Source organism: Kogia breviceps, chromosome X, assembly GCF_026419965.1.
Source record: "Kogia breviceps isolate mKogBre1 chromosome X, mKogBre1 haplotype 1, whole genome shotgun sequence".
Lineage (NCBI taxonomy): Eukaryota > Metazoa > Chordata > Mammalia > Artiodactyla > Physeteridae > Kogia > Kogia breviceps.
The window spans coordinates 207,200-220,371 of record NC_081330.1 but is presented as its reverse complement, the minus strand read 5'-3'; the positions used below and the strand labels follow the sequence as shown (position 1 = coordinate 220,371).

The 13,172-nt window shown below is 35.9% G+C and overlaps 2 protein-coding genes across 3 annotated transcripts in view; both read left to right on the top strand.

The window, feature by feature from the left end:
• Positions 1–8,825, top strand: part of LOC131748925 (protein eva-1 homolog C-like) — a 218,116-nt gene extending 209,291 nt beyond the window's left edge. Inside the window, exon 8 of the mRNA XM_067023673.1 lies at positions 8,400–8,825. The gene's annotated coding sequence lies outside the window, so the exon portion shown is untranslated. The remainder of the gene's footprint in view (positions 1–8,399) is intronic.
• Positions 1–13,172, top strand: part of SPRY3 (sprouty RTK signaling antagonist 3) — a 114,990-nt gene that overhangs the window by 77,536 nt on the left and 24,282 nt on the right. The window contains exon 1 of one of the 2 annotated variants that reach the window (XM_067023674.1): positions 3,586–3,634. The exons of the other annotated variant lie outside the window; for it this stretch is intronic. The gene's annotated coding sequence lies outside the window, so the exon portion shown is untranslated. Of the gene's footprint in view, positions 1–3,585; positions 3,635–13,172 lie in introns of those variants that run through there. 2 annotated transcript variants of the gene reach the window in all.

The following is a 13,172-nucleotide window of genomic DNA, read 5'->3' as shown; positions in this document are numbered from 1 at the left end:
TATGTATACCTTTTATCTCCCTTTCTTGTCTTATTGCATTAGCTATGACTTCTACTACAATGTTGAATAGGAGTAATGAGAGGGAACATCTTTATCTTGTTCCCTATCTTGGGAGCAAAGCATGTAGCTCCTCATCATTAAGTGTGATGTGAGCTGCAGGATTTTGAAGATGTTCTTTATAAAGTTGAGAAAATTCCCCTTTAATCCTAGTTTGCTGAAAGTTCTTATCATGAATGGGTCCTGGACTTTGTCAAATGCTTTTTCTGGATTTACTGATATAATCATATGATTTTCCTTCTTTGGCCTATTGATGATGAATATCATTGATTTTTGAATGTCAAACCAGTCTTCTATACATGGAATAAATTTCACTTGATTGTGGGGTATAATTCTTTCTATACAGTTTTGGATTGATTTTGCTAGTATTTTGGGAGGATTTTTGCTAATATTTGGGGGGGATTTTTACATCTATGTTTTTACATCTATATTAGTTTATAATTTTCCTTCCTAGGAAGGAAAAGGTCTTTGTCTGGTTTTAATGTTAATACTAGCCTTATAGAATGAATTAGGAAGTGTTATCTCTATTCAATTCTTTGGAAGAGATTGTAGGAAAATGGTATCATTTCTTTAAATGTTTGGTAGAATTCACCAGTGAAATCATCTGAGACTGGTGCTTTCTGTTTTGGAAGGTTATTAAATGTTGATTCAATTTCTTTAATTAGATATAAACTATTCAGACGAGCTATTTCTCCTTGTGTGTTTTGGTAGATTGTGTCTTTCAAGGAATTGGTCTATTTCATTTAGGTTATCAAATTTGTGAGCTAATGTTGTTCATAATATTACTTTATTATCCTTTTAATGTCCATGGGATCAATTGTGATGGCCTGCCTTTCACTTCTGATATTAGTAATTGCTGTTTTCTCTCTTTATTCTTGGTTAGCCTGGCTAGAGTTTTATCTAGCTTATTGATTTTTTCAAAGAACCAGCTTTGGTTTCATTGATTTTCTCTATTAGTGTCCTGTTTTCTATGTCATTGATTTCTGCCCTATTTTTATTATTTCATTTCTTCTGCATTATTTGCATTAAATTTACTCTTTTTTTTTTACTTTCCTGTTAGAAGCTTAGATTATTGATTTTACATCTTCTCTTCTAGTATATGCGTTCAATGTTGAAATTTCCCTCTAAGCACTGCTTTTGCTGTATCCCACATATTTTGATAAATTGTATTTCATTTTCATTTAGTTCAAAATGTTTTAAAAATTTCTTTTGAGACTTCATCTTACACCCATGTGTTATTTACAAGTATGTTGTTTAGGGCTTCCCTGGTGGCGCAGTGGTTGAGAATCCACCTGCCAATGCAGGGGACACGGGATCATGCCCTGGTCTGGGAAGATCCCACATGCTGTGGAGCGGCTGGGCCCATGAGCCATGGCCGCTGAGCCTGCGCGTCCGGAGCCTGTGCTCCACAATGGGAAAGGCCACAACAGTGAGAGGCCCACATACCACACACACAAAAAAGTATGTTGTTTAATCTCCAAATACTTTGAGGTTTTCTAGTTATCTTTCTATTTAATTCCATTGTGGTTTAAAAGCATACACTGTATGGTTTTTTAATTCTTTTGAATTTGTTAAGGTGTGTTTTATGGCCCCAAATGTGATCAGTCATGGTGAATATTCCACATGAGACTGAGAATGTGTATTGCTGTTGCTGGATGAAGCATTCTATAAATGTCAGCTAGATCCAGTTAATTAATGGTGCTATAAGTTCAATTATTTCCTTACTGATTTTCTGCCCTCTGGATCTGTTAATTTTTGAGATAGGAATGTTGATGTCTCCGACTATAATAATGAATTTATCTATTTCTCCTTGCAGTTCTATCAGTTTTTGCCTCGTGTATTTCGATGTTCTGGTTTTAGGCACATATATATTAAGGATTGTTGTGTCTTAGAGCATTGACCCCCATATGTAATGCTCCTCTTTATCCCAAAACTTTTTCTTTCTCTGAAATCTGCTTTGCCTGAAATTCATATAGGTACTTTTCTTTTGATTGGTTTTAGCTGGGTATATCATTCTTCATCCCTTTACTTTTAATATATCTGTGTCTTTATATTTAAAGTGGATTTCTTGTAGACAACATATTGTTGGGTCTTGGTTTTTGTTCACTCTGATAGTCTCTGCCTTTTAATTGGAGTATTTGGACCATTTACATTTACAGTCTGTATTGATATAGTGGATTAATAGCTACCTTATTTGTAACTGTTCTCTAATCATTGTCCTTTTCCTTTGTTTCTTTTTTTGTTTTCCTCCCTTATTTTACCTTCTTTGGTTTTAATTGTGCATTTTACGATTCCATTTTCTCTCCCCTCCTAGCATATTAATTACACTTAAAAAAATTTTTTTTACATGGTTACCCTAGAGTTTTCAATATACATTCACAATTAATCTAAATCCACTTTCATATAGCACTATACTGTTTCACTGGTAGTGTGAGTACTTTATAATAACAAAATAGTTCTAATTTTTCTCTTGCATGCCTTATAACATTGCTGTCATACATTTCACTTATTCATAAGCTATAATCTCCAATATATTGTTGATATTATTTTTTTTAAGTTTTTTTTTTTTTGTGGTACGCGGGCCTCTCACTGTTGTGGCCTCTCCTGTTGCGGAGCACAGGCTCTGGATGCGCAGGCTCAGCGGCCATGGCTCACGGGCCCAGATGCTTCGCAGCATGTGGGATCCTCCCAGACTGGGGCACGAACCTGTGTCCCCTGCATTGGCAGGCGGACTCTCAACCACTGCGCCACCAGGGAAGCCCGATATTATTATTTTGAATAAACTTTTCTGTTAGGTCATTTAAGAGTAATATGAAAGAGTTTATTTTACTTTCATTTATGCATTCTTAAACAATCTTCCTTTCTTTATAAAGCTCCAAGTTTCTGACCTATATCTTTTCCCTTCTCCCTGAAGAACTTCTTTTAACATTTTTTGCAAAGCAGGTCTACCAGTGACACATTCCCTCAATTTTTGTTTTTTTGTTTATGTGAAAAATTATTTCTCTTTCACCTTTAAAGGAGAATTTCACTTGATATAGAATTCTAAGTTGGTGGGCTTTTTTTCTCTCGACACTTCAAAATTTCACTCCACTCTCTTCTTGTTTCCTTGGTGTCTGACAAGAAATCTGTAATTTTTATCCTTGTTCTTCTAAAAGTAAGGTGTGTTTTCCTCTTGCTTCTTTCAAGATTTTCTCTTTGCCTTTGATCTTTTGCAGTTTGACTATGATATGCTCAGGTGTATATTTTTTTTGGCATTTATCCTGCTTGCTGTTTACTGCACTTCCTGGGTCTGTGGTCTGATGTCTGTTAATAATTTTGGAATATTCTTAGTCTTTATTACTTCAAATATTTATTATATTCCTTTCTCTCTTTCTTCTCCTTCTGGTATTTCTGTTACATGTATGTTACACTTTTTGTAGTTGTCCCACAGTTCTTGTATTCTGCTTTCTTTTCAGTCATTTTTCTCCTTGCTTTTTAGTTTGGGAAGTTTCTATTGCCATAACTTTAAGCTCACTGATTTCTTTTCTCAGCTGTGTTCAGTCTACTGATGAGTCCATGAAAGACATTCTCTATTTATGTAAGTTTTTAAAATTTCTAGCATTTCCTTTTGATTGTTTCTTAGAATTTCCACATCTCTGCTTATATTACCCATCTGTTCTTGCATGTTGTCTACTTTTTTTCATTAGAGCTTTTAGCATATTAATCATGGTTATTTAAAATTCCTAGCCTTTTCATTCCAAAATCTCTGCCATATCTGGGTCTGGTTCTGATGCTTGCCCTGTCTCTTCAGACTGTTTTTTTGCCTTTTAGCACACTTAGCAATTGCTGAAAGATGAACATGTTATAGTAGATAAAAGGAACTAAAGTAAATAGGCCTTTGATGTGAGATTTTAGTCTTATCTGTCAAGGAGTCAGGCTGTGTTTACTGTTTTATGTAGCTGTAGGCATCAGAGGCTAAAGTTTCCCCTAGTGTCCTTGTTTTTGTCTTTTTTTCTTGTTTTGAGTTTTCCTAGAGATTTCTTTTAAAAGAGGGTCTGAGACTTATAGTTCTTTTCAGCTGCCATCCCCTGTTATTATACAGGAGCCAGATTGGTGTGGTGAAAAGGTAGGAATGAGGGGAAGGGCTCTGTAGTCCTATGATTATTTCTCAGTCTTTTAGTGAGATTGTGCTTCTGGGCTGTGACCTTCACAAGTGCTGTAAGCTGGAATTGGGTGTTTCTCTTCCCCCACCTGGAAGAATAGAGGAGTCTGGAGTTGGATATTTCCCTTCCCCAAAATTATTTAGGCTCTGGTAAAACTCATATTAGTTAGGCTCCAGTAGTTTCTCTTAAGGGTTGGGCTTTGTTAAGGAGAATAGAACACTCCAGGTGTATTTCAAAATAGTTACTTTTCCCCTCATCCTGCTGGAAGCATGAGAGTATTTTTCTCTGAGAACATGGTAGGGCTCTAAGAGATAAAACTCATACAATGTTGGGGCTCCCCTAAGGCTGGACCTCCAGGATTTTTTAATCTCTCCAGCTAATCCATGCTCAGGGTCCAACAGCTAGCCAATTACCCTTTAAGTCTTTCTAGCCCATACTGGCTTCAGTACAGTTTCTGCCCCCACTGAGCTGTGATTCTCTATATCCACCAAATGTTCCAAACATATTTGAAGAACTGGAGGTGATAGGAACTTAAAGAAGTTCACTGTGGCTGGATTGTGCAATGTGACTGGGGGTGGGGGTAGAGGGCAAAGTGGCAAAATGTGAAGCCTTTTGCTCCGAATTAAGGAGTTTGGAATTTATTCTAAAATAAGTTAGGAGCCATTGAAGACATTTAAGCAGGTGAGCAACATGATATGAATTGTATTTTAGAAAAATTCTCTACCTTTAAAGTGGAGAATAAATTGGAATAGTGAAATATAGGAGTGTGTTTAACCTATATTATTGCCACCTCTGATTTCTATTTTTAATTAAATTTGAAATATCCAAGTAATATATGAATCCATTCACCTAAAAAAAGAATTAGTATCTAAACCTCACAGCTTATACAAAAATTAATTCAAAATAGAGCATAGACTTAGATGTAAAGTGTAAAACTGTAAAAAATTTTAGAAGTTAACATAGGATAAAATTTTTGAGACCTAGAGCTAGACAAATTGTTTGTAGACATGACACAAAAAGTGAAATTCATAAAATAAAAAATTGATAAATTGGACCTCATCAGAAATGAAAACTTTTGCACTGTGAAAATAATGTTAAGAGGATTAAAAAGCAAAGTGCAGATTGAGAGAATATATTTGCAAACCACATGTCTGATAAAGGACTTGTATGTATAATATATAAAGTGGGCTCAAAACTCAACAATAAAAATAACTAAAAAATCCAAATAGAAAATGGGCAAAAGACATGAACAGACATTTCACCAAAGAGGATGAATAATATACAGATGGTAAATAAGTACATGAAAAGAGGTTCAACATCATTAGCCATTAAGGTAATGCAAATTAAAACCACAACGTGACTGTATCAATTTACATACAGCAGAAACTAACACAACATTATACTCCAATAAAGATGTTAAATAAGAGAATACATTTAAACATTAAAAAAATAAAGTTTTCCCTGAATCTCAAAAAAAAGAAAACCACAAGGTGATATCATCACAGACCTATTAGAAAAGTGCAGATGAAAAATAGTGATAATACTAGATGTTGTTGAGGATACACAGAAACTGGATGCTTAATACATTCCTGGTGGCAATAATATAAGGTTAAACACACTCCTATATTCCTGGGGGGAATGCCAAATAGTAAAGCCAGTTTGGAAAACATTGTTGCAGTTTCTTATAAAACTAAGCATGCAATTCCATAAAACCAAGCATTTACCTTCCTGGACATTAATGCAGAGAAATGAAGACTTGTGTTCATATAAAAACCTTTGTAAGAATGTTAATAGCAACTTTATTAATAATAGAAAAATACTGGTTACAATTCAAATGCTGTTCAACCAGTGAATGGTTGACCAAACTATTTTACATCCATACCATAGAATACTACTCAGCAATGAAAAGGAATGGACTATTGATACATACAACTAGCTTGATGGACTTCAGGGTTATTATGCTTAATGAAAAAAGCCAATCTCCAAAAGTTACATACTGTATGGTTCCATTTATATAACATTCTCAAAATGACAAAACTATAGAAATGAAGAACAGATTAGTGGTTGCCAGGAGACAGGGAAGAAGGTGGTGTGTCATAGGAGGTGAATAAGAATACACAGAGGTAGCACAAGGGGGTTCCTTTATGGTGCTGGAACAGCTCTGTATCTTGATTGTGGTGAGGATTACACAAAATTATACATGGGAAAAAATTACATACAACCAACACACACACACACACACACACACACACACACACACACTCACACACAGATACAAACTTTAAAATGCTGAAGACAATAAAGTCTGTGGTCTACTTAACAGTAATATACCAATGTCAAATTCCTGGTTTTGATAATTGTACTACACTATATAAGACGTCATCATTGAAAGAAACTGGAGGAAGGGTTTACAGGATTTTATAGACTATTTTTGCAACTTCTTACTTCAAAATTAAAAGATTTTTTTAAAAAAGAATCAAAACATTACAGATAAGTCTAAAATCCCTTTTGGTCACTATCCCTGACTGCATTCACTTCTTCCCCACCCTAGAAGCCACTAATGCTGTGAGTTTAGTATGTATCCTTCCATAATTCTTTTTTATGCACCCATATGTGTACTCATAAAAATATATGTAAATATATAGTATTTTGTGTGCTTTTTTCTACGTAAATGTTATATGGTGTGTGTGATTCTGTAACCTGTTTTTTTCACTGAATTTTACATTTTTAAGATATTTTCTTATTGATACATATAGCTTTAATTAATTTATTGTGACTGCTTTATGGCGTTCTAATGAATATATAATTTTTTGTTTAACTATTTCTGTATTGTTGGACATTCAAGCTGTTTTCAAATTTTTGCAGTGTTGTAGAAAATATTCTTGTACATGTCTCCCAATGTTTTCTCCAAGGAAGAAACGGAATTGGTGTGTCATAGTTTATTAACATTTTCAATTTTAATAGAACTGCCAGATTATATATGCTGATTGGCTGTACCAATTTATACTCTCACCAATTTCCTATACTCTTGATAAAATTAGATCTTATCTTCAAAATATAACCTATATAAAATCAATCCACCTATGGCAGTCCCAGCATGGAGTCATGTCCAAATAAACGTTTGTCTAAAATCCAAAAGGAAATGTAAAAAAATTACCTTTGTGTGTTGCCTTTCAAAACACATGGCAAACTATCTTTTAAAAAATAATTGTCACCCATTTACTTCCCCAAATTCCCACTTATTATGGGAGATAATAGATATAGCAGATACTCTAATCTCTTTCTGCCTCTCTCAGAATTACCTAAAACACTCATATCTAGCCCAAGTTAATATTTTCTTCTTTTAGTAATTGTCTACCCTTTCCAATGTAAATCAAACAAATCCTGGCATGTTTCATTTCTCTTAACCATTATCCTGATCTTTGGAACAAAGTCCAGGAACAGAGTGTGCAAGGACAAAATTCTCTTTGGTGGATGTGTGAGAAGTAGAGGTTGTAAATATTTTTATTTTAAGTCTTTTCTTATCTTACATGCTTATGTAAAATGCAAGATTAGTTTTAAGTTTGAACTTTACGCAAGAAGAATGTCTTCCCACAAGTGGAGTTTAAAAATTCCCCCCCCCTATGTACACAGTAAACAGAGAAAAAGAAAAAGAAAACAGCTTTCAGGGAGAAAACAGATAAGAAGCGCTCAGATCAGAACAGTTACAGCAAGAAGTATTAATAAAACACTTTCTAGTTATGATTACTCTGCTCATACAGTTTCTGTTTCAATTATTCTGAGCCCTTCAGCAGGGCTTTAAATATTCCCATGATTGGTTAACAGATACTTCTAGAGTTCCTGCTATGTGCAAAGTCCAATATTGTCTAGTTTGTGAGAAAGGTCGAGCAAGTGAAGATTAGGAGATATGGTGTCTGCTCTTAGGGACTTTTTAGTTTAGTTTCAGAGTGTCATTGTGGTTAAGACACACAAACTGAGGTCAAACTGCATGGGTGACATGACTTCACCACCTATTTGTGTGATCTCGGGTAAGTTGTTTTAGCTCTCTGAGTCGCAGTTTCCTAATTTATTCAAGTAATAATAGTACCTATCTCATAGATCTGTTCTGAGGGAAACAGTTCTTCCTATTCCTGATATATCTTATGTGAAGGGAAAATAAAAACATATCTTTTTTCTGATCCTCTCTCACTTCTCTATCAGGGACATGCAAGTCAAAACCACTGTGATACCTTCACATCCACTTGGATGGCCATAATGAATTTTTTTAATGGAAAATAACAAGTGTTGGGAGTTCCCTGGTGGTGCAGTGGTTAAGAATCCGCCTGCCAATGCAGGGGACATGGGTTCAATCCCTGGACCAGGAAGATCCCACATGCCATGGAGACACTAAGCCCGTGCACCACAACTACTGAGCCCACGTGCTGCAACTACTGAAGCCCATGCGCCTACAGTCCGTGCTCTGCAACAAGAGAAGCCACTGCAATGAGAAGCCTGCACACCACAACCAAGAGTAGTCCCTGCTCACTTCAACTAGAGAAAGCCCATGCGCAGCAATGAAAAACCCAACGCAGCCAAAGATAAATAAATAAATTAGAAAAAAATGAATAAGTGTTGGCAAGGCTGTGGAGAAATTGGAACCGTTATACATTGCCGATGAGAACATAAAATGGTTCAGCTGCTGTGGAGAACAGTTTGACAATTCCTCAAAATATTAAACATAGAATTGCCATATAGCACAGCAATTGCACTCCTAAGTATACACAAAAGAAGTGAAAACATGTTTTCAAACAAAAAGTTGTACATGAAAGTTTATAGGATTCTTTTTTAATTTAATTAATTAATTAACTGATTCATTTTGGCTGCGTTGGGTCTTCGTTGCTTGTGTGTGTGTGTGTGTGTGTGTGTGTGTGTGTGTGTGTGTGTGCGCGCTCCATGGTAATCCTACAGTAGAAATTCTGGCTAAATGCTAAGAGTAAGTAAGAGTGTTGGAGAAACAAGAACAGCATGAACAAGTGACATCCTATGACAATATGTGTTTTTGCAAGGGCAGAGAGACACAATGCTGTCCAGAAGATCTCCTGAGGTAATTTGTGGTTAAGCAGCAGCAAAATGTCCCCTGCTTCTTGGGGTGACTGGAGTGATGTTTGCTTGCAAAACTCCTGCCATCTGTATCTCTGCAAAGTGTACTGTTGGTTTCACTTTGGATTCCAAGGGAGAGGGGCTTTTCCTGGCAAATGCAACTTAAAATGTTTCTCTCAGTGTCATGTTATACAGAAAACACTAACCCCACAGATAGAATTAGCCACACACACACACACACACACACACACACACACACACACACACAACCAGAGGAAAGAATACTACATGAGCACAGACCAGGACACTAAAGTCAAAGAGACAGAGCCACAGCCTCACACAACCATTGCTCACGTTGTACAGAGCATTACTAGAAGGAAACAGTCTTCCACAGAACCCTCCTGTACCACTTTTAGGAATGGCCTCCTTTGGCTTGGCCTGGGGCCACTCTACCAGTGGATTATTTCATAGTAGGCTTTATAGGTAATACCTAGATTTTCAGACTCCCTCAATTCATTGGATTGAGTCTTAGGAGATCTTTCTGATGTGTGTCTGATTCAAATTGTGTTTTAGGAAAACATGGAATCAAGGAAGAGTAGGATGGTAAAGTACCAAGTGCAAAGCTCCTTTACAAACATCCGATAATGTCAGAACTCATATCTAAGGAATATAGGAACACCTTTCAGTTCCTAGTCCCTTCCCACCACTCAAACATTCCTTATGGAGAACAGAGACTCAGTGCGACTTCAGTCCCAGGAGCAGCTCTAGAGAAAACTAAGCTGGAGAAATTCACCTCATCTCAGACCAACTCTAGCTCCCTGAATCTTGTTTAAATCAAGGATAGTCAATTAGAAGGGATAAGGTAGTTAGTGTTCCATAGTGTTTAAGGTTTTCCTTGAAGCAGTGGTAAAGGTGTTTGACTTATTACTTAACTGTTTATGTCAGTAAGGGTGCATCAGAGAACTCCCTGTTGTAATTAAGTTATATCACTACTAAGGAGCCAATAAGACTGTGGGCTGGTTCAAGGACCATCACGAGGTGCAGATACTGAGGGCCACTGACAACTTTTTAGAAGTGCAGCTTAAAGCAACCAGCAGTAATAACAGACAAAAACTTCTGTTGTTGGGAGTCACCTGTGAGGGCAGCAGCTAAATGTTCAGGCTTGGGTGATCTTACTGTGCTACAGTACCTGGCTTTGTCTTCTAAACAAAAATCATCTTTCACATCAGGAAAGAATATTGATATCTAAATAGTCTTGTAATTGAGCAAATAAAGCCATCTGACCTTGAGCGATTTTTTTAACCTCATTGAGGATCAGTTTCCCCATTTGAACATAACAGTACTTACCTCATAGGTTTGTTGTGAGACTTAATTGAGACAAAATATGTAATTAACCTTGCATAATACTTAGTACGTAGTAAGCACCAATAGTTATGAATATTATTATTTTCACTAGCAAATTTAGTAGGGCTGAAGGCTCTGAAACACTGGGTAGGAACTTGAGCCAGCCATAGAGACCTTGAATTGTAACCTGGCCTTCAGATTCCTCATCAAGAGGGTGGGACCAGGATTAAAGCTACACTTGGCACAAATCCAAACTGCATGACTGCACAAACACTGTAACTGTGCTGTATTCAGACACATTTGAAAGGAGTTTTCCAGCATAAATGTCTAAATGTGCTGCTTGTTTTGTAATTCAATCTAGGGCAGCAGCAGCAGCAGCAGCAGTGCTATCATTATTTACATTTCTGCCTCTCAGTCTTGGATCCAAGATATTTGCAGCAGTATGAATTGGTGCATAGCAAAATTCTTCTCTTTTCTTCAAAAAGTATTTCACGTTACTTTCATTTATACCCATACACAAATAAGTATTAACGATATTTTACATTGATTTGTTCTTGGGACATTTGGTCAAAAATAATTGATAGAAATAAACTGTCTGATCCAGACACTATAAAGTAGTTTGCCATTACATTCTTCATATTGCTTTGATTTTAAGAAAGTTTTTAGTAGAGGAGAGCCTTGTTAGCAACACATTAACTTTCTAATATTATTAGTTTTCTCCATCTTAATGAACAAAAGACAATACAAAGACCTTATAAACCTTATAAAAATCTCACCCTCAATTAATTGTAAATTGGAGTAAAACAAATTGATTTATGTATTTGTTAAGTCTTAAGATGGTTCTAATAATGACCAGTTACTTCTCACTCTTTGCTTTATCCTGGTTGTTTTTGGAGTCTTACATTCTCTAACATTAATAAATAACTGCACATCTGCATTAGTGTTTCTTCACTAGGGTACATTCAAGTTCTGGAAGGTCTACAATGGACTGCTGCACAACCCCGGTAAATGAATTCCTGCAGAATCTGCAACTAGCCTAGACTAGAAGCATGGTAATAAATAGTTTTTGAAAGATGAATGGTTGAACAGTCAGGATTGTTCTATATAAGAAGGCTACTGGGAGTCATTCTACATACAAGGTTTCCAGGTACTATACTTCAGTATTTCTGCCTATATTTCTATTTACTCCTTCTTTGAATCCTTTAATGTCTCCTCTTGGCTCTAAACTGTGGATCTGGGACCATATATATCTCCAAGTAAACTTTCAACCCTCAAGTGCCCTCAGTATTACATCATTTCTGAAGGATAACAGAATTTTTTCTAAATTAAAGGGGAATCACAAGGTCTCACACTTAATAGTTCCTGATTCAAAATTAAATTTTCTTCCTTAGATGCCTAAATTACACTAGCACACAATTACAGAATCTTGCTTTGAAAAGGACCCTAGAGCTTAATCTAATTTTCAACTCACTGCAGGAGTCATTATTATAGAATCACAATAGTTTGTAAATCAGTCTCTGATTGAGTACTTAGCTGATAAAGAATACTGCATTAGTTGTTAGAAAAGTATTTCTTAAAATTTTCTTTGAGTAAAGGTTCATGGGTTCCATGTAAGGAGAGATCTATTTTCATTTAAAATGTTGTCCTATCAAATTATCTCTAAATAGATAAAACATAGCATATTTTAACAGGAAGTATTCCGAGTATTTCTATCTCTGTTAATCCATACTCCAAAATGTTGTCCCCTCTTTCAAGCTATCAGTCCTATTGCAGCAACCTAAACATCAGTGCCAAAATCAGAACTGCATTCCCCTATTACATTAATAATAATTTTACAGTATGGTGGCAGGAAATGCACTTTCAGTTCACTGGCTGTAGCTATTACACTATGCGGAAACGACTGCCTGGGACGCAGCCAGGTCCCTTGGCTTAAAGGACAACCCCGAGGAAGGCAGAAGGTAACACAAGAAGGGAAACTATACCACCTGACCAAAAGCACTATTGAAACACTCTAGAGCAGGCCTTCTCAACTCTCTATGGTGAAGGACCTTTTTTTTAAAAAAAAAAAACAAAAAACCAATCTGCCATTGACTTTTGTAAAATAGGAAATCATGCACTCGGATGTAGCAGCAATGTCAAAATATGCTAAAAATTTTCTAAATACTTACACTTACCGTTTGTATATTTGATCAGTATACTTATACTTGTATGATTTGTATATTTATCATACTTATGTCATGAGATTGGTAGCAAACAGTTTTAAGACTGGTATTGGTCTGTGGAACACACACTGAATAAGGAAGGCTGAGAATTACGTTTGGCAACCTAATCCTTTGAGTATAGTTCAATTGATACGCTAGTTCAAGCTTCCCTGCTGCTGGTAAACACCAAGTGTGTGTATGTTAAATACAAATAGATGACCATATTTAAGGAGATAGTAAACACCTGGTTATGCAGATCATATCAATGAAACCAACTGCCATTTATAAATCATGTTTAAAGTAGTTAAATAATGAAATCTTGGCTAATCAAATGCATATGGGGAAAATA